Source organism: Peromyscus leucopus, chromosome 9 (assembly GCF_004664715.2).
Source record: "Peromyscus leucopus breed LL Stock chromosome 9, UCI_PerLeu_2.1, whole genome shotgun sequence".
Classification (NCBI taxonomy): Eukaryota; Metazoa; Chordata; class Mammalia; order Rodentia; family Cricetidae; genus Peromyscus; species Peromyscus leucopus.
Genome location: NC_051070.1, coordinates 26,279,709 through 26,302,955, shown reverse-complemented (window position 1 = coordinate 26,302,955; position 23,247 = coordinate 26,279,709). Strand labels below are relative to the sequence as shown.

Genomic DNA, 23,247 nt, shown 5'->3' with positions numbered 1-23,247 from the left:
ATATACAAGAGTAAATTGGAAAGGCTTGGAAATATTTGTAGGACATCACTGAGAAACTGCTTATGTAGTATCTTAAATTTGCCTTTAGGAAAAATAAAAATGTGCTTATTGTTAGCACTTCTTATCCTTCACATTAGAGAAGATTAATCTCTTAAGTTATAAAAGCAAATATACAGTTAAGCATTCATCATTTTTGTAAGAAAGTACCAAATACAAAAATGTAGTACTTACAGTCTTTGAGACAAATAAGAATATTTACCATTATGTCCTCATTTTTGCCTCAGTATGATGAATGTGCTTTTGCTAGGGCCTCCATTATTTATTTGGCCAATATGTGCCTAGATATACCACAGACATCAGATATATCTATCCTTTGTCCTCAAGCATTTCTATGCTAGTCTCTGCTGAAGTCCCTTGTTTCATCAGAAGATTAAAAAACTGTCTTTCTTTTATATTATATAAGTAATATATGTGGTCATTGAGCAAATAATTACTAAGTACCTGCTGTTTTCAAAGCAGTACACGATGGAGGCTAATTTAGAGGAGTGAGTTCTTCATCTTCAGGAGCTTATATTCTGGCCAAGAGGGAAGAATCTTGTTAATAAATAACTGCAATGTAATTTGTAATATGCTAGGTCCCACACAGAAGTTATAGTCTGTGGACTAGTAGGGGCATAGGCTAGGTGATGAGACTTCCATTTTCAGGAAAGAAAGATGGCAGGGGAAACATTAGAAGAAACTTTTAAGGGATGTTAAGTGTGTAGAAGAAAAGCACACTACTGTGATAACATGAGAAAGAAATGGGAGCATAGGAACCATGGGATCATAGGAACCATGGGTGTGTAGCAGTACGTCTGTTGAGCTAACACAGCTCAAACAGCAGGAGGAACACAGACTGAGACTGCATTAGATCCTGGCATTAGTTCCTGGAGGCCTTTGGACTGAGAGCAGGGGGCTTATTTGCAACTTTACCTGTCTTGTAAATCAATATGGATACCCTTCTGCTTATTGCTCTGATGTATCTCTCCAGGTACGTGTTCGTATTCTTCATTGTGATTCTTCTGGCTTTTTAACTGATCATTTGTTTGGAATCAATCGACAGGCCTCTGATAGTACCTATTCTCCCTGAGTGAACTCCTCTCTCGTCATCACTTCGATGCTGGGACTAATGGCTAAACATACATCTACAGCCCAGATCTTCCTCCAGGATGCAGACAGATTGATGCCCATCTAGTCGACATCCCTGCTTAGATGCTCTATAATAATCTAAGACTCAGTTTATCCAAATCTGAACTCAGCATATGCCCCATTAAAACCTATTTTTCTTTCCCTTATTCAGCAAAATGGCACCTGACTGACTAAGCCAAACGTCCACACTTGGATGTATCATTTCCTCTTTTGCATGCTCAAATATCATCTCTATGAAGATATCTCTTTATGTTTATGTTCTTGTCTATGTCCCACTCCTGTTCCAGATCATCCTTTATTTTTCATTTGATCCACTGTTACAGATTTCCAGTCTCTTCTAAGACCTACCTCCTTCCTTGGTTCCAGTCTAGAGCCTCATATTCAGATAGAACTCCAACATAATTTCAGAAGAATATTGCATATATGTGTGTATATACATATATATATATATATACATATTTACATCAATATATTACATATGATCGAAAATATCTTCCTTTTTGGACCCACAATCCATGATGGCCTTACTACAGACCTTCGAATACTTGGCCCAATCTTCTTTTCCATTTTTACTATTTTATTCCACCATTTATGTATCATTTTATATTGGGTTCTACTGAATGCCTTTTTCTTTCTTTTTAAATCTTTCTCTTTTTCTTTTGAAGGAAGATTACATTATATATCTGAAGCTTGATTTTGAACTCATTTCACACATTCCTTAGCCGCACCCCCTCCCCCATGCTAGGATTACAGATCCTGTACCACCACACTGATCTGAACAGTGGGTGAGTTGGGTCTCTTGTAATACTATTTTTGAGAAGGTTGCTTCGGTTACTGTTTCTGTGAAAATTCATCCTCCTCTCCACATTATCTAGCTGAGTCTATTCATTGTTCTCTGTCACTATGTCCCATTTAAGGCTCTGTGTGTTTGGATAGTCCACAGTCAGTGGGGTCACACCATTATCACTTAAGCAGTCCTGATCGCAGACATTTATGAATCTGTTTTATTCTCAGAACTTCATGGAGGACAAAAAAGTCAGTATCTTACTCTTTTTATTTTTTAAAAAGATGTTGATCTATTTGTTAATCTATTTTTCCTACTCCCAGACTTTTCAAGTACACTGCCCTGTCAATTCTAGTGATCAAAAAAGCCTCTAGAAGATAAAAAAAAAATAAAAGAAAAGGAAGGAAAGAAGGCACATACACAAACTCTGCAATTGAGAGAAAGTGTGACCATCTTCTACCTGTATACCTCAAGCACAAGTGAGAAGGTATACATTTGGGACAGCCATGGAGAAAATAGGGCAGGAAAGGGGAGTTCAAAGATTTGAACTTTTAGCCCTTTGACTTGTTTTGCTTTTAAAGAAAATGAAACTGCTAAGGAGTGCTTCATTATTCAGGCCACAGGAGCTGTCCTCACAACTTTCTCTTTGGAAGCAAAAGTCAGGCTACCACTAAGTAGGAACACTTTAATTCAAGCTGTGATTAGAATAAACCCAGTGGGCTCCTTTCACCACAGATAGCTCCTGCCCAATCTATCACTTTGCTTCAAACTCCACCAATGGAGATTTATTGCACTCAGACTAGATGCTTGAAGTTCTTTTAAAGCCTTCCATTAAAATGCAAACACCCTTGATGGTGGTAACACCCTAAGGCCATCAACTAACACCCTACTGGGGATTACTTTACAATTATGTAAGAAGGAAGCATTGAGACACCGAGGCAAAGACCAGAACAACTGTTTTTTAAAAGAGGAGAAAAAGATGTTAAATTTCTCTAAGTACTAGACTACTGGCTGCCCTCTCTGTGAGTCAGATAGAACTTCTTCTTCCTTCTCCTCTGTCCACTCTTCCTCTTCCTCTTCCTCTTCCTCCTCCTCTTCCTCCTCCTCTTCCTCCTCCTCCTTCATCATCATTGAAGGAAAGTAGGAAAATATATTTGCTAAAAAGATTATTATCCCTTTATTATTTACAGTAAGGTTCTTCTATTGAGAAGTTTGCATTGTACTCATAGAATTTTGAACATTAACTTCTGGAGATCATTAATTTCTGCAGTGCTCTGAGAAACAAAACTTCATTGCAAATACTTAATCCTTAAATTCTTTCAACAGGGATTTAAGGAACTTCCAAGAGACCATATGCTAGTGTGAAGGCCAGAAGTAAAATGCTAATGTCTAAATAGATATTCCTGTATATAGAATTAATTAATTTATCAGACAGTATAATCTTAATCAAATTACCTAACTGCTCAGAACAGCTAATTAAATTACCTTATTGTTAAACAAACTCTTAGTATGCTTTATTGGAGGTCAGTTATTCTTGAAAAGATAAATGAAAACTAAACTGAACAGAGGAACAGAACACTTTTTAAAAGCACTCTCTTAGATTGAGTATGTACATTAATGGCAGCCACATTCATCCTAGACTTTGCTACCACAGAGACAAGTGGACCAAAGTATGCTGAGCTGTCCTATATCAAATCAAAAGGAAGACATTATTTAAATCATTAGTCTTAACAGCTTGGATGAAATCATAACCAAAGACTTCCTCCTTTTTCTCAGCTCCTTATCTTAGCTACAGCCCAGACTTTGGTATTTTTCAAAGGAGGGCAATGGCTTAGAGCTATCCACATCCCCCCTTCAAACCCTGAATATTTAGAAACACATTCTTTTCTGCAGTTTTGAATAGGAAGATTTTCTTTTCAGATGAATCGCTTTGGACAATCTTCTCTCTCTCTCTCTCTCTCTCTCTCTCTCTCTCTCTCTCTCTCTCTCTCTCTCTCTCTCTCTCCAGTATAAAGTTTACTGACACTTCATTGTCCATTTGTTCCCAGGGCTCCAGGCTGTAGGACCTGACTTCAGACACATTTATGATGTTTATTCAAGGAGACTCAAAATTCAGCTTTAGAAAAAGAAGTCAAAGTGATATGCAGCTAAGTGCATTAAAGGAATGAGAGTCATTGGCAATACTGGCAGGGGGTCTGGAGCACTTCACAGATTTTTCAGTCACCAAACATCCTAGGGCAGCTGGCTTCTAATGTCTTTAGCAGCTTTTGAGAAATTTTGGTAACTAATTGTAAGTATGAAAATAGCTACCCAGCCCTCACCCTCCAAAAGAAGCCAAATCCAACCTGTTTAGAAAGGGTCACATTTCTGTACCACTCACTCCTTCATTTACACAAGAGTCAAAGAATAATCATGTACAAGCATTGAAATATACGTGATATCAACTCAATGAATGAGCAAGATTCACAGTCTCATCTGAGGTAGAAGTTAAAATTGCACCAAGTATGAAAAATGGGATAGCAGAAAAATGTATGGGAGAAAATGAATATTGAAATGCATCCTAGAACAGAATTATTTAGGAGTGAAGGTAACCCATTAGGCTAATCTACAAGACTTATTTGCCTTCCCCTATTTATTTTCAGAAGAAATCCCCTACTATGTGCTGTATTCTTCAAATTTTCTTCAAGTGAATGAGTCTACAGAACAAAGATTCTAAGATATTTGCACACATTTCAAATATAAAAAACAAAACTTTAAAATGAAGTTACATTTCAAAAGTTCACATCATAATTCTACAGAAAATTCATTATAAGTAAACCACCATCCTGGGTAAAGTTTAGAAGGACCTGAGGTCTACATCTGTCTATATCACATGTACTCTATATATTTTTGTTTTTATTTTCCATAAAGACACAGAGCATACATAAATATTGATATCTTCCAGATTCAATGAACTTCAAGAAATAAGAGTCACCAGTTTTGTGCAAACCCTCTTAAGACTAATGTGAATTTCATAAAAAGAAGTAAAAGAAGTATAGTTTTCTCCTAAATACTATTAACTTGTTTATGGAGAAAAACTTATCTTTGTGTTTACTGAACAGTATGAATGCAGATAATAGCAAGGCTCTTGTGGCAGAACTGATGTCCCAGTGTGCTTGGATTCTTATCTTTTTTTTAAGATGGTTACATTTTGAGGAAACACTTTTTCCTTTGAAATGATGCTCTGTGTGACCCATTTCTCAGTCTCATGCTTGTCATCAGTTTGGAGTTTCTCTATCGCTGTGTCATTCTGGTTCTCTGCCTTGTGGACCCTTGAATGCAACCTGAGTGGTAACAGTGCACACCTTTAATCCCAGCACTCAGGAGGCAGAGGCGGGAGGATCTCTGTGAGTTCCAGGATGGCATGGTCTACAGAGGGAGTTTCAGGACAGCCAGGGCTACCCAGAAAATACTGACTCAAAAAAGAAACCAAAACATCAACAAAGATCTTTTGAATGTACTATCTGCATTCAAGTTATGCTAATTTTATCATTATTTTTATTAATGTTACCAAATAATTTCGTATTATTTTATTACTTTTGTTAAGTACATTCTTTGATAATAATATCATTATTATATTCAAATAATATAATTATTGTGTATAATGCATTTTGATTATTCTTTGTGCTCAACACACACCCCTTAACTAGCCTACCCCGCTTGTCCCTTTCTCAGATGCAAGAGTTTTGGTTCATTTCACGAAACAATCAGTTTAACTAGTGCTACCTATATGAATATTTGATGAGACTGTTCATTGAAGGCTTTCAGGGTTGCCAGTATATGACTATAGGCAATGATTCCTTTTTTCACTCAATCTGTCTGTAGCAAATAGTTCAATAGTGACGAGGCGGGCTCACTGGACTACTCTTTTCCCCATGCCTTTTTTTACAGACCCACTACAGCTATCTGCAATTGTTTAAGGAGTTCTGGGTTGCAGTAGCTGTGGGTTGTGAGAAGCCCGCATTTGACAGATCTTTTCTTTACGTTCCCTCTTAGATTCTATCCATGCCTCTTCTGCCTGTTCCCTAAGACTTGAAAGGAATGGTTTAAATATCTTGTTTAGGACTGACCCTCATCTATCGCTTATTTTCAGCACCTATTGCAGCCATGAGTCTCTTTGTTCACTGGAGTTCTCTAGAAAGAGAAGCTTTGTGATTGGAAGAGAAATTAGCAATTATGAGTATTTAGAAAATTGGGTTGTCAAGGTATTTTTATTTTCTAAGTGTGCATGTGTGTGGTGTTTGTGTGTGGTGTACATGAGCATGTTTGAGGACATATGTTTGTGATATGTACAATGGCAGAGAAAAATTTTGGTATCTTACTCTAGTGTTCCCCACTTACTCTCCTGACAGTCTCCCTCCGGCTGCACCTCAGGTTAGGCTACTGGCCAATTATCCCCAACTACATTCGTGTCTCTTCCTGACACAGTCCTGTGGTTACAGACACACACACATACACACAGTCATGTCTGTTTTCTAGAGATGTGAACTAAGCTATTCATCTTCAGACAGAAAGCATTTTTACATGAGGAGCCACATCAATACCTCTCGAATATTTTTTAAACTTAAACTTTATCAATTGAGGAGTCTTTAGGAAATATTTCCATTTGAATTCTTTATATCCATGAGAAATTATTTTCTAAAAAGTATGCCCACCAATCAATCAGAAAATATATTTTATGAATCATATATAAAGTTAAAAGTAAATTAAAGATATGTAAATTTGTATTAAAAAGACACAAAAACTTAATAGTGTTTATTTTTTCATAGCTATTCTATAAATCCACATATGTAACATTTCCCTCATAGAACATGCTATTTATAAATATTATTTGGTACCCTAGTCAGCTGCATAGATAAACACACTTAACTTTTTAATGACTTTATACATTTTCCCCGTAAGATTCCAGGCTGTAGATGAATTTACTTTCTGCAAATTCTTTGTGCAATGATATGCAAACACTTAATGGAATGCACTGAGGAACACATCCTGGCATGATTTCAAACTGTTGTAAACTGCTTTTTTGAAGTATGGAGACCAGTCGCTGCTAGACTAGATTAGATTAGGTTCTTTTCAGAAGTTCTATTATATATTAGAACTATTTTACAAAATTTACAATTCATGTAAAATAATGTTCCAATTATAGTATAAAATGACTAAGTCAATTCAATGCAATGTTTGGACTTCATGATCACAATGAAAGTTTTTTTTTTTTTTTAATATAATTTTTCAATTTTTCTGTTTAACTGACCGGCTCTTCTCAGCAGTTACTGTTAGCAGTGATTTTTTTTTTGTAACATAGAGCTTGTGATAGCTGTTGGATTTCAATAGTGCCTTACACACAAATACATGGTAGCTGTAGATGGCTATCATTCTGTTCTCTTATCATTTTTAATTTGATTCACTTTCAAAATATATCAAACTATTGTCTTTGGCAGATGGCATTTCCAAACATTTTCATTTTGTTTTGATATTTATATTAAATAGGATAATATGACAATTCTGATTATGTTTCTATCAGGCATGGCATTGAGTTCACTCTGTTATCTGAATTTTTATATTCTTATAAGAATATTGCAGATGGGTACTACTTATTATAGTTATAATTACTGTATTCTAAAGTTCTGACTATGAAATCCTAGGTATTATATAAGTTAGTAAACTATTCATCCATGGAGCTGCATCCATAATGATGGATATTACTATCGCCCATGGTGTTGGTAAGGATATTGACACATGGAGGAGTAAAACATAATATAACAGATCTATGTTGTGTATGAAGATTATATGTCTTCAGAGAGCAAAACCTGAGCATCTCGTAATAATATAGCCATGCTGTATTTGTTAATTATGAAGAAAATATTAATTGGATATGTCAGTATGCTTGACTTCATGGTGTCATTGGAAATAACTGTAAGTTACTGACCCTGTTTCAAGGAGCTCTCCATTTATTTTGGGAAACAAATAGTAAATAAATGGAAACTAAATGTTCCAAATTGATATCCTGGGGCAACACAGTAGGGGTGTTTAAGAAAGATGAGGGTAAAAAAGCAAAAGCTAATAAATAAAGATGTTGAGGAACGGAGCATTCATACAATATATCTAGGTCATTAACACATGCATTTCCACAATTACATTAATACTCCAGTCCATGATTCACTTATCTTAAGAATGTTAAGTATCAAACAGACATACATAATTATTCTCAAACTGTTTTGTGGGACATGTCTTATCTCTCTATGTTCTCTCCATACTTCTAGCCTTGAAAAATACGCAAAAAGCGTTGATCATTTGGTCAAATAAATGTGCTTTAAATGTACCTTTTTTCTGCTGTTCTATTTAAGAGAATTATAAAGAATGAGAGCTGATGTTTTATAATCAATTTTATAGATGAAATTTAAAGATAACAAAATTATTTCTTTCTTGAAAACCGTATTTCAACATTTTGCTTTTATAGAAATTTTTGTCCAGAACAAAGAAATGCAATAAATACTCAATTCAGTTTAATTTCTGTGGTGATATATTGTCTTGCTCTGAATCAAGATTGTTATTATTATTGTTTGAGCAAACATTTTTAAATGAATTATAATAACAATGAGGGAAGAAAATTACTTTCAAATAAAGGTGCAAAAACTATTACCCCTTGAATCAGAACTCACGAAACCATGTCTGCCTGTTTAGGAAGACATGGACGGGATGGCTGATTCAACGGAAAATGCATGTTTTCCCTCCAACTAACAAGTTGTTTGTATCTTACTTCTGAGAAAAATGGACATAAGTTATTTCCTAGAGAAATGCTGAATACAAGAAGAAAAACAATGTCACCTCCACTGCGTAATACATGGAGAGTTGTCAAGAAATATAGTTTTGAAGCAAATTCTTCTACTAATTGTAGAATGCAGTGACCTCCCAACTGACACTTCCCTGAGGATTCTAGTGCTATCTATTAGTGAAAAGATGATATTAAAGCATGGGAAGCTGTGTTGTTCCCAGAATGTATACATTTAATAACATGCTTAATTCCTTAGGTGGCATAGAAGTTACAAAACCACCAAACATTGCTGTTAATATGACTTATATTAATTGAACTCTATTTCATTCTCTCAAAAGTACATACCCTAATGAAAGGCCTTTTACTACATTAGGTACTATGAGAAATTATGAAGTAAATGTCCTGTATCACAGATTTGGGGATGATACCGGCAATTGTTTTGTTGTTGTTGTTTGTAAGCTTAAATAGATTTGTTTTAATATGGGCATTTACTTTCACTGAAATAAAGGGCAAGGGCTGCTTTTAAAATTGTAATCATTATGTTAAGTTCTATGTTCTTTGTGTGTGTGTATTTGTTACTTATTCCTAGGTGCACGATGCTCTAAAATAATTAGAAGCGATTAAGTTGACTAGAGCATGACAGCTTGACTGTAGTCATGATATATTTTTAGATACCAGGAATTATTTTAAGGACTTACTTTCAAGAAACTTGTAAGATCAAAGTATTATCTTTCCTAGTTATAAACTATAATAACTGAGACAAATTAGGTGTTACAACCTTTAATGTATACAAATATGGTTTTATATTTATTATTTCTGCTAAATAAAATGTTTCTTTCTTTCTTTTTTTCTTTTGTTTTGATTTTTGAGACAGGGTTTCTCTGTGTAGTAGCCTTGGCTGTACTGAAACTTGCTCTGTAGACCAGTCTGGCCTGGAATGCATAGAGCATCTGCCTCTGTCCCCCAGTGCTTGGATTAAAGGCATGTGCCACAACTGGCAGGTTAAATGTTTCTTAATTGAACTTCAATATTATATTGTAGATAATTCTAGGAAATAAAGTTATTGTATTTTGATTTTTTAAATTAAAAGTAGAAATACAATTTACATTCAGTTTTTTTCTGACAACTGGTTGATCTATTTTTTAATTTTAAAAATATGTTTCTGTCTTAGTTGAACAAATGAGACTCAAAGAACATAAATCTGATGACTTGCTTCATGTATGTTGTCCTTCAAACATCTGTGTGCAAACAATTATTGGAAGGCCACTGGACAAAGAGACAGATCCTAAATACTATGACAAAAACAAGGCTATACAGACCTGTTTCCTAAAAAGACTTCATAGTTGATAGAGTAGCATTATGCCACAAAGACTCAAATGATTTTAAAAGACAAGGAAGGTTAAATTTCAGGTAAAGTAAAGAAACAAAAGTATTTGTTATGAGTTATAAAATGTATGTATGGTTTTGAGAGATGGAGGACAGGTGAGATGAAGACATTGAAGGTCTCAAATGCCACATTCAAGGTGTCCATCGCAAAAAGAAAAAGTGTACACCTGGAATAATGGTTTGTTCAGGCCTTGACAATGTTCCATATGCACAGAATTACTGAAGCTACTTTCTAACTCACTCTCTCTCTCTCTCTCTCTCTCTCTCTCTCTCTCTCTCTCTCTCTCTCTCTCTCATATCCATGTATATCCATATGTGTGTGTGTGTGTGTGTGTGTGTGTGTGTGTGTGTGTGTGTGTGTGTATTACACTCAACTATTTTGCAAGACTGAATTATTGGCCTGGGAATTTTTCTGGTTAATGTTCTAATACAAGGTCAGAAAACCATAAGTGCCTATCTCTACCCCTAGGGAAAAGCTTGGTAAATGCTGATTAGGAAAATATTACAAATGTAGAAGAGAGACTCAGAAAGGACAATGTAAAACACTAGGAATAAGCAATCCCATGATTTTTCAGATTCTTATGAGCTTAGCATGAAACTCAATTTACTGTTGTCAAGATAGAGGTCAAACATCATTATATATAATAATTTAATTTATCAAAAAGAATCATTATGCTAAATACCTCAGCATACATCATATGAATTAATATTCACAGTAATGCCATGCCATATTTATCACCTCTAGACCCATTTCACAAATAAATCTAATGGTTATAGGTGAGAGAACAAGAAACATTAAAGCTGGTGTTACACACCTATAAATTTGTGTTTTTCAGGCTGAGGCAGGAGAATCAAACTTAAAAATGAACTTGACCTATCCAAAGACTCCATCACAAAAGAGAGAAAGAGATAAAAAGAAAATGCATAAACCAGCAGGGGAAATCATCAATTACACAGATTGCTAATGTAACAGAACTGAATGAAACTAGGCCTTTAACGATAGTCACAGTACTATTTCAACTGTAAAGGCATTTTTTTTTTTGCATCATAATCAGTAATATCTGGAACATTTCTGAATTTTGTCATTATGGGTGCATTTTCATGACACAACTATGAATCTATATATTATTTCAAAACAAAACATCCTTTCGTCTCACATCTTTAGACTTATTATTTGCTAATTCTTGAAATAGTCTCCAGTAAGATCTCCCTATAGGTTGCCTTCCCTAATACCATGCCCTACATCAATGGATCCATTTAGCAGTTCCCTTTAACCACCATGCTGTAGTTTCAAAAATACTATGGTTTTATTTGTTTATTGATAATTGTACATCCTTGCAGTTTCCATAAAAATAAGGCTTTAATGGGTCATGTTTAATGTTATTTCTTAAAGCATATAAGCACAGGTCTTATACAAAGTGGGAATCAATGGTTGTTAAATGAAAAACAATATGAGAATAACGAGCTGCAGGAAGAAATGGATGTGTATGATTAGGAGCACCTGAATCAAAAGTGTTTTAGTAGTTATTTATGAGCCTCAAGTCTGGCAATAAGACATGTCACAGTGTTTCATATGTTGGTCCATTGATGATGGTGAAGTGGAAGCCTGCTGAGTCATTGCCTTCTGTACGTTAGCCCTTCTCCTACCTGAATTCTTTGTGTCTGTCTTCATTATTCAAACATAGGTGGTTGGAAGGAGAAGAACCCACACAGTTTTAAACTGATGGAAAGCTATGGAGATGAAAATCACCAATTAAGTGGTTCAATATGCAAATTTTTAAACTTAGTTTAAACCTCTAGACATCCAAACTTGAAATTTTAAAAATTCATGTATACCCATAAGAAAGTATATATTTATAATAATATGATTTAATGCAGAATTTTACAGCCTTGAAAATAAACCAACTTCAGGGTAGACTATATCATTTTATTCTTTGTTGGTTTGTTTGTTGTTGTTGTTTTGAGACAGGGTCTCACTATGTAGCTTTGGTTGTACTTGAACTTGCTACATAGATGAGGCTACTCTGGAACTAACAGAGATCTTCCTCCCTCTGACTCCTAGAGGCTGGGATTAAAGTCCTGCACCTCCATGCCTGGATTACATTTTCTTCCTACATAATTGTTCTTGGACATGGGAGCTAAATTTCCGTCAACACTACAATGAAGGCTAGCTTTCTATGTGATGATACACAGCCATGGTACTAGTCCACATACAACCTACTTATTGTACATAACCACAACCAGCAATTGCATAATCAACTTAAATTATGCAAATATGTAAGTATACTTGCCAATGTGAGTTGTATTTTACAATGCACTTGTACATTATAGGTCACCCTCAGTGTCTTGTCTTCCTCTCACTTCTTGTAAATAGAAAGTTTGTTGCTGCTGCTTCGGATTATTTATTGGGGAAAAGAGGTGCTTAGAACCAAACTTTGGGCTTCAAGCAGCATGAGCTTTATCTATGAACTAGATAAACTATTATCTATGAACTAGATAAACTAGCCTGTCCAAAGAATGCTTTTAAATAACCAAGAATAAAACCATGTAAAATCCATGTTATTCCCATTCTTGTCTGTGTGACAGCATCCTATTTTTTAAACATCAAGCAAGACACAAAATGGAGATGCTAAAATGAAATAATTTGCATCTACAATTTTTTGAAAAATGTAAAATAAGTTCTCAAGTTCAAAGGGAATCTAAATCGCACACAATTTTCATATAAACTTGCATTTTATGATAGTAAATTAAAATGAAAATCCTATAGTATGCTTATATCAAAGTTTTCTGCAAAATGATTTTCAAGTTTGGTACCATGAATTAGTTTCTCAATTAGCTTAAAGTACTATGAAATAGGAAGAAAGAAAGTAATTCGGGGCGTCTATCAACATCTACTTCAGTAAGCTTAGCAAGCAAACATTAGTAAGTACTTTTAATCCTATTTACTTACAAGAGTTTTTTTTAAACAATAAACTTCTAAAAGCAATTACTTTAAATTTATTTTCCTCTACATCGAAGCAGAAAATATCATCAGCAAAAGGTAACATTGAACTTGTATAATAATAGAGATTTATTGAGACAAGGAACAGTACTGATTAAAAAAAAATCAAAAAGCATTGAAATACACACTAACATCTTTCCTGACACACATGATAATAATTATCTTAGGAAGAGGTGGTGCTGACAGCCGCATAGAGGATGCTACCAAAGGAGAGGTTAATTTTATTTTAAGGAATTAAACCATAAATTACTTCTTTAAAATTAGCAAGAAAAAAAATAGAGCCCTTCTAAAGTCAATTTAATCAATTCATAAGAATTTTGCACAAGAGAAAAAAATTATTAGACCATAACATTTCAAGAGGCTATAGGAGAATCATATTGAAGAGACACTCTTACTCAGGAACTAATTAGGAATCCATGTGGCTGCCCTTTCAAATACCTGTTTCACAACCAATATTCCAGCTTATTTATTGCTATCTCAGGCTACAGTTTAGAACACTTATTTGGTGGACTTTCCACACTGCTGAAACATTCCTTTATTTTTTTTTAAATCACTTAATTTTCGTGCCACAGTACTATAGTGGAGTTAAAGTATAAGACATTTAATAAATCCATATTTGCTAATGTTATATTATTTTGCTTTGAGAAAAGAGTGTCATAATTTGTCTAGGCTGCCTTGACCTTGGAAGCTGAAGTAGTCCTGCTTTAGCCATCCAAAGAGTTGAGACTGTAGGTATCTGCCACATTGCCTGGTCATTGAGAACTTTTAATTATTTAGTTATTCCTGTCTTGACCCTACCAAACATTCCTAAGGGTAGAATGACAAAACTGTGGTTATATATCATTTTTCTCCCCCTTACTTTGGGCTTGCTCTAGGTCTTTCTGTGAGAAAATGTGTGAGTTAAGATGACAGATGCCATCATTGAGTAGAAGTTTCACATCCCCCAAAATGAACCTGTCGCCTCCTGATTTTCAACTCTTTTCATGAGAATATGTGGACCAAATGATCACCACACAGCTGAGGAAACTAGCTGTCTTCAAGTAATATGACATGAAGATCAAGATTTCTCATCACTAGCTATTGATATTCAGATACCTTTCACTGTTCTGGCAAAGCTGAATATGTATAGCACATCATAAAAAGCATAAGTATTTGCTGTAGTTATTTGGAATATGTAACTATCTATAGGACAGAACTTAATTGCAAATGGAAATCACCAAATGTAAACAAACAGTGTAATGAGAAAACCAAGGTCTTCAACTGCTGTAGATAACTTGAATAATCAGACCCGAATAAGCATAAACCCACAAGCAGAGTAGAACTGCTTCTCTTTGCTAATTTGTCTTCTGGGAAGGCAAAGGGAAGATGAACTTTAAATGATAGTATGGGTTATGTGAAGCCCACAAGTTAAGACTTGGATGAGAGAATAAACACTACCAAAAGACTGATTGCATTATTGCCCAATGCCCTAAATGATTAGTGTAAGTTTGAAACAGGAAAAGGTAAGTAGAGACCTGAAAGTAAGGAAATGAAATATAAAAAAAAAAATACTGAATCTAAAACAAACATAAAAAGCTCTCCGTTCACTTAATTGTGACATATTTCAAAGAAGGAAATAGAGAAATAAAGAGTTCTTAATGAGAAAGGTAAATACTTTCACTACAATTACGCTTATTTGTCTAAAACCAATGGAATAATTTGCCTGATGAATTTTGATTAATATAATTGAAGTTCAGTTATATTTTGTGGTAGCAATATTGAAAATCCCATATATACATATTCATATGTGTCTGCAGACATATATCTGTGTCCACATATAGTTACATATGTGATCCATTTATTAAAGATAATAGTGAGTAAGACATGTGGGAAGAACTGTCTGGTGGCTTGTAAATTCCTAATGCTTACTGCAAAAAATTTCATAAGTGTTGAAGGAGATATTCTTTCAGTTATAATACCTTACATTGATTTGTACCTTTATTCACACAATGACTTCAGGCTGGAACTAAGATTAAAGTCCAAGAATAGAGATGAGAAAATATAGTTGTTAGAATTTAAAACAGTGACCACAACAACAGTGCTTATGGCTCCTGCAGTCCTGGGTTCATTTAAAGAAACAAACTTATTTTAATATAAAAATCTTTTTATAATAAGTAGACAAGGACTGCTGAAGAATATGGAAGACAGTAGTTTAAACATGATTTAAAAAAATCATTAAACATCATTAAAATTGAATTTATTCAAAAATGTTTTTATGTATTTTAATTCTTCATTGAATCCAAACAGCCCTGTACTGAAAACAACTGCAGAGCAAGCTAAACAATTTGCCATCTCCCAGAGACTATTCTAGTTCTTAACAGAAACTCAGAGAAAGCTACTTTTGGTGCTAAGTGTTCAAAACACTCTGGAACTACCATTTCCATTTATATGACGAATTACATTTTTTTCTCTTTAAGAATAAAGTATATCCAATGTAATCTCTTTTTCAGCTTGCTATAAATTCTTCCACATTAAGTATCCATGTAGCCAGATTATTGTCACAGCTTCTTTTAATTTTTCTCTTCGTGACAAAGTCTTATGAGCAGAGGTTTGCTTTTCACTCACTGTCCACCTTAGTATTGCCTGGAACTCTTCTGCTCACCTATCCAGCTATTACAGACGCTTATCACCACATCTAATTGTCAATGGTTAATAGTGCATTTGTTCTTATGCCCTTAACTCTCTTCACCATGACCATCCTTCTCAATGTTAGTCTTTTTGTTTTGAAAGAACTTGCTGTGTTGCCCAGGCTAGCTTCAAATGCGACACCCTCCTGCCTTAGTCTCCTAAGTACAGAGATTCCAAAGGCACAACATCAGATCTGGTCTTAACCACTAGTTTTCATTCTTCTGGATCATCATATGATGTTTATTTTGTTCTTTCTTGTCAATCAATAAATCTATGAGTAATGATAATATTACTTAACATAAATATTTCTTAACATTACTCACTGGCCTCAACTCATGAAAATGCAATTAGAAAAGAACATTTAGAACAATAAGAAAGAATATAAGGATTTCCTTATATTTTTTATTTATATTTGCTGTGTGTGTGTGTGTGTGTGTGTGTGTGTGTGTGTGTGTGTGTGTGTGTATCTGTGCATGTTCTTGTGCTGTGGCATCTCTGTTGAGGTCAGAGGACATGTCACAGGCATTGATTCTCTCCTACCACGTGCATCCTGAGGATGGAACTCAGGTTGGCAGTAGAGAGCTTTATTCACTGAGACGTGGAATAAAGTTACTTTCTAATGTGAATATTCTCTCAGCACAGAACTCTGTATCACTGCAGAACTTTTAAGTGGCATTTATAGGGAATGTTTTCCTCCTCCCTGATTAAAATAAGAAAGAATAAAAATTAATATCACATATGTGTCCAACCCTTCTCAACCTTACTGAGTCAGAATTGTTTGGAATTGACAGAGTAAACATTTTCTAACTTTTTAAATGACAACAATACAATTTAGTTAGCATCTGTAGTAAAAAAATCCAATAAATATAGCAAATGTTTGCAAATATTCATATTTGAATTAATCAAACAATAATGCGTAATTTCTCAATTCATTTCCTGTTTCTTTTTTAGTATTTAAATTTTTGAAAACATGTGTTGTGATTGTTTGGAGCTCTTCAATCCCTGTAATCTGGCAAGACACAAAAATGAAATTAATTTCCTCACTGTTATGAACTATAGTGTTTTCTTTATGGTTTCATCTGTTAAACACTTTCCAGGGAACACTTTTACTTGGCTACGATAATTTTCTACGACTACACAATTTTATTCTAAGCAAATATCCATTTTTAAAGTACTTTTCCATTGCCGAATTACATTTAAAAGCATTCATTCTGCAGCTGGTGGTATGGTTCAGTGAGTGCATGCTGTGTTCATACATGCTGTGCAAGTATGGGGACCTGAGTCTAGAAGCCCAACACACATGTGAAAATCCACGCATCCATGCCTTTTCCTGAAACACCACGGCTCAGGAAAGCAGGGAATACGGCAGCCAGCACAGAACCAGATTCAGTGAGAGACTGTATCAAGAGAAAAAGGCAGAATTTGGCATAGTATGGCACATGATTTCTTATTCTAGCCTCTTCGTGTATGCACTTGGGCATGTGTACGCTTACATACATATACTTGGTACCCCCCCTGCACACAATCCCCTCTTTCACTAAAGTCAACAAAATACAATATACCCTCACAAGTCCTCCCTTGACATCTGTTTCCAACTGAATTCTCATGTTTATGTTGTGTCTGCTTCAGTAGTAAACATTTGCATTTGTTACTTAAATTGCTTCAAAAAACTTTTTGATAAATGATAACTTTCATTGTGATATTTGTAAAATGCTTCTCTGTTTTATGTTTCAGACCTAAGCCTTGGTGAATTACTCATCTGAATCTCTTAATTTTTACTAGAATTCCTACAACTGTATTTCACATCCAGTTCAATACAATCACATTTGACTCAATATCGACTAGTGATTGTCTCTTCCTTTTAGAAAATGTACTAAGTTGAAATTTTAAGACATGGTATGTGCTGTTGGGCAACTCACAGTTTTGGGATAACAAATGTACACATATATACATATTCATTGTGTAGAAGAAATACACAACAGCATGAAATACACACTGCAGGAGTGCACCTTAAAAAAGTGTCAGCAAAGCATTCAATCTGTGTATTAGTACAGGACATGTTTGCTGTAGAGACTTTTCTACTGAACTGAATGCTTGGTTGTCACCAATGTTGAATTCTGATCATTTTTCAAAATGAGGGATTTTGGCTGGTGTATGACTCAGTAATATAAAAGTTATCAGCATGCGTGAGACTTTACCATACCAAAATAAAATATATTAAATGTAAATAAAAATAAAATAAAGAACCCGGTGTTTTTGTGTTGTGTCTCCTAGATCCTGAAAGTATTTGCTTTTGTTATGGATAACAGCTGATAAGATGCTTAGGAAATAGAATAGTTAGCTTTAAGCTTCTCTCTATACTTGAGATTTGATTTTGGTCTTGACGGATAATCAGAATAAAGCAAGTGGAAAAGGGCTGAGCTCCTTCCCTAAGGAAAAAAACAATGTGTGATAAAGACATGAAATAAAATGTACAAATAAATAATAATTAGGTTCTCCCACCTAGGAAAAATAAAGGAATCCTTCATAATCAGATTTTTCCTAAGGAAACATTTATTTGTAGTAAAAAAAAAAAAAAAAAAAAAGATAACTCTCAGCAAAAAAAGTGAAATAAATTATAAATTTCTATAAATGTGAAGCTACATAGAAAGATTGGAGGATAGGACTTCTTCACATATATACTGGCAGAAATCTGGATTTTTTTTTTCAAGTGAAGGCAAGCTGACACATATTTATATTCTGGGCATTTGAGAAATAAGGATAGGAAAACAGAACTTCAAGTATTCCTTAACTCTATAGCAAATCCCAGGCCATATCCTCAAGGATTCAAATTACAGCTGACTAAAAATGTTTGGGATAAAAATGTCCCATGTATTGATTGCAGACAGACTTTTTCTTTCTTTCCACTATTTGGTGAACAATGTAGCTTAACAACTATTTACATACCACTGACTCTGTATTAGGCAATAGAAGTAAAGAAATAATGGGTGGTGTAAAGAAGACATGAATAAGTCACATGTCATTGCTAGGCCACTTTCCAAATGGGACTTGAATATCTCCAGACTTTGCAGGGGATCTTGAAATGAAGAATCTCCCTAATATGCAAATTGATTGTGTTTGTAATTATATATGAGTAAATACAATGATTGATTATCTATTTAAAATATACTTTCATGATGTTTTTACATAAATATGCATTATTTGTGAAACAAATAGTTTACTTAAAACTGCTAATGAATTTTTATCATCTTTGGAAGAATTCATTTATGGAAGAAACTTTTAAAAATCTTTCAGGTTGTATTTACTGAAAATTCAATGTTTTGTGCTTAGTTCATATTAGAGCTTTTCAACAAATTAGAACATGACAAAGGGATCAAGTTCACCCTGGGGAATTACTCTACAGCAAAGTAAATAAGTGCATCATTTATGAAAGGGATAATGGTTGTAAGGAGAGAAAGAAAAAATGATCTCTAGGCCACTGAAGTTAAGCAATATATATATAATTTAGTCATACTCTAGGTTGGGTTTTTGAAAACACGTTAAGATTTATTTCTGAATCTTCGTGCACTGGGAAAATCAGGCTGATAAAAAATTCAGAATACACAGCAATAAAGAAGAGAAAAATAACATTAAAAATAAGTATCAACCCTTAAACTGCAACAAGGGATGTAGATGAGATATGAAAAAATAGTTCTCCCTCTCATTAGAGCAGTTAAACATTAGAACAGGCTATCAGGAAGGTCTCTATAGACTTATTGAAAGACTTTTAACATGAGAAGGAGATGCAGCCATTTATCTTGAAGGGTTGAAGTAAGTCCTTTCTACAGGAAAGGGAAGGGCTCAGTGACCTCTGAATTCAGAAGTCATACCTTGCTTGTTATCAGCTGCCTGATTTAGTTACCCAAGCAGATGTCATTAATTCCAGGGGATCATTAGCAATATTAAGCTTCCTACAAGTTAGCTATTTCCCAATTTAATGTGCATCATGTAAGTGTAACCAAAGCAATTTTCAAAAAGGAAGAAAAAGCAGTTTTCAGATGCAGTAAGAATAAGCAGAATAGTGGTAATTTAAGATTTATCATTTCAGAACAATACTTGAAAAAGCAGGTACTTATGCAAAGTGTGACATAAGAGTCATTTTTGGTGAATATGAAAGGTATTCCCTCTTCTATATTAGTCATATAAACAATGTAAAGGGTTAACCTCCCCTCTTTCCTTCACTACATTCTATCTAAATCATGAAAAATTACATTTTTATGCTGGGCATAGGTGCAGTTCAAGGCAAACATATTAGGCCAATCAAAAGAGTAAAGGTCAATAAACAATTGCATGAAATATAGATTACACTTCTGTCTTGATCCTAAGAGACACATCCCTTCATTATTGATGTTAAATACTAGTATACATTGCAAGTAGATAAGAATTTTCTGTTATGGCAGCAGATTTTAAGGGGCCTATAAAGTCTTAAATTTCTTGTACATTTACCTAATGTCAATTTTAAAACTTCATTTCAATGTACCCTTTTCTACAAACAGTATTCTCTCAGGTAAAAAATGACACCTAAGTACTTCTACTTGAAATAATTTTTCTTTGAATAGTAGTTCACATTTAAAAATAAAATGCACACCAATAGTAAAAGTGAAATATCATCAAGTAGTGATTGTACTTGAGCTATATGGATGGTATTCCATATGGTACACATCGTTAACAATTTTAAAAGTAAGGCTAGCACATCTCAGCTACTTCAGCCACAAAGTTTTACAATCTTAGAAGGTCAAGTACAAAATAAACAATATTGCACTGATATCCTTCAGAATTAATAACGGATGCATATTTTTATTAAAAAAAGATTGCTGCAGGTTCAGTAGTTGAACATCAAGGCTTTGAAATTGAATTGATTTTTATTATTATTTTATTTTATACTTGATTTATTTTTAATAATAAAAAAGTTGTAATCATTAGTCTGATAATTCTGTTATATTTCTTCTAGTTGGAATAATCTAAATAAATGACTTTATGCTATTGGGAAAAAATAAATTGATTTGAATTTTGACTTATTTCAAAAGATCCCCAGATATTTCTATATGTAAGGCATACTGGCCCATTATACATCGTAAATTTTTAAAATTTACATAAACAAAAATTCCTAAATCAAATCATAAGTGGGAATTCTTTGAAATACTGGCAGAAATCTAGATTTTTTTTCAAGTGAAAAAATATCTAGAAAGAAAAATATTTTTAGCTTCAATCTCTCCCTTTCATTATAGCAATTATTTCAAAATATTTGGTAAAAGTTAAATTATTTTAAAGAAATTACTACATTTACACTTCTAGACCAATAAACAATCCATTCATACCATGCCAACCTTATTAATTTTTAATAGAGAAGGAATTAAATAACGCTTTCATCGAAATTAAGCTCATCTAAATTCTTGCTGCAATGGCTGTAACGTCATTTATCTATGTCCAAGGATTACCTACAAGTGATAATAGGTCACACTTATTCATTTAGAAACTATTGTAAGTTTTAGTTTTCTCTGTTGCAATTTTAACTGGCAAAATCAGAAAGAACTCAGTAGAGAGAGAGGGCCCATGGCAGGCATGGGTCACAAGCCCACCCCACCCCCTTTTTTCCTTCTGTTTTGTAACCATGGTAAAACAATAGAAATGAACTTTGTGTGAACTTTTCTCTTTAAGGGACTGGGTCCATGTTGACCTAGCAGGGCATGCTGGAACCTGATACTATCAACCTCAGGGCTGCTAAAGCAATCAGGTTCAACAACTAGATAGCTTCCCTAATGTCAGTCTGCCACAAAGCCAAGGCACAGCTAGCTATTTCTAGCAAAAGAATTTCTTTCTATTGTTTCAAAGATTAATTCAATGGACTAAACATGCATTAAAAAAAAAACATGGAATGAATGGTAACCAACAGAAATATATTATTGTTCTCTCTTAATTATGTAGTACCAAAGTGCATTGATAGATAAGGTCTAACCCAACAAAAGAACTATATAAAGCCCTTCAATACATAAATAAAGAACAGTTGGTTTAAATCATTATAGAACTAAGCGATCTTATATGTAAACCCAGCTATTTTATTAAATTCTCATGATAATCTGTCGTTAAAAGGTACAATTTTGTTTAAAAAAAGTCCATGCTTTTCTAATGTCAATAAAGTTAAGAAACACAATTTATTAAACCCACTAATTAAAATATGGGTTATTTCTGAAACCAAAGCATGATAGAGAGCTGAATGGATGGTGTAGCATCAATCACACTTCTTTTATTCAAAGGGTATTGGCAGTACTGACTTAAAACCAGTCTTCAAAGTATGTTACTAGCTAACCAAATAGTAGTCTTAAAAGTGTGACTGTATCCAGAGACAATTATGGAGAGAAAATTAATCTCTAATGTTCATAAATGAACATAATGGATATATTACATTCAGTCTGTTTATAACTACTTTTAAACAGTTATGCTATTAAAAATAATGATGTAATAATTATTTTCTACCATGCAATAGTGTATTTAGGTATTTAAAATAAATATATCATAGTAATACTTCATCTCCTTCAGTATCAAATCTTATTGAAATGTTCAATTACAGTGTAGCTCTTGAATATTATTCAAAATGAGTTGGTTTCTATTGTGTTTTCTCAAAAAAATTTGCACAGGCTCCAAGGATAGATTTGAATCACGCAAATGAAATCTTTGTCATGATATAGGTCAATAAGAAAAACATAGTTTGGTTTGAATAGTAAAGGAGTTTAAAATACTAACTGAATAAATAGACACAGTTACAACAAACAATCCAGCATGAAGGCTGCTTTATCAATGTTGCATTTAATGCTATTTTTCTAGAAGGAAATAACAAAAAAATTCCCTTTTATACAATAAAATATGAATAAACAACATTCTTTCCATAGGGTAACTTGAGCAATTTGGCTGTTCATTGCACTTTAGCATTGTAGGTGGGCAATATGCACAAGAGTGCTTGCAAAAATGCATATTAAGATCTAGTGCTGGGCACATATTAGAGATGACCAGGCTAATCATGAATAATAAAGTCCTAGTTCAACACTACTAAATACAATAAAGATTATTTAAGAAAATAGAGAATGAATAACTTTATCTAATTCTTAAACTGACCTTCCAAGTAGTGACAAGAAAGCACCACTGAAGTCCAGGGAAAGTGTTGACCTCATTTTAAAGCAATCCTTGAAAATACTTAGAATAAACACAGATGGGAGTTCTTTAATGCATCTTAAAATTCAAAGATGTGGAATGCACGTGACTAAGAAGTAAAACAAGCCCAGAGAACTGACCTAACTTAGTAACTGGCGTTTGCATACTGGGACCAGTGAGTCTCTTTCCCCAAGTTTAGAAACAGAAGGAGTTGAGGTGGTGGTA

General features: G+C 33.9%; 1 protein-coding gene across 2 annotated transcripts in view; it reads right to left on the bottom strand.

The window, feature by feature from the left end:
- The window catches only part of Dach1 (dachshund family transcription factor 1), a 390,369-nt gene that overhangs the window by 236,463 nt on the left and 130,659 nt on the right, over nt 1–23,247 (bottom strand). The gene's annotated exons all lie outside the window — the stretch shown is intronic.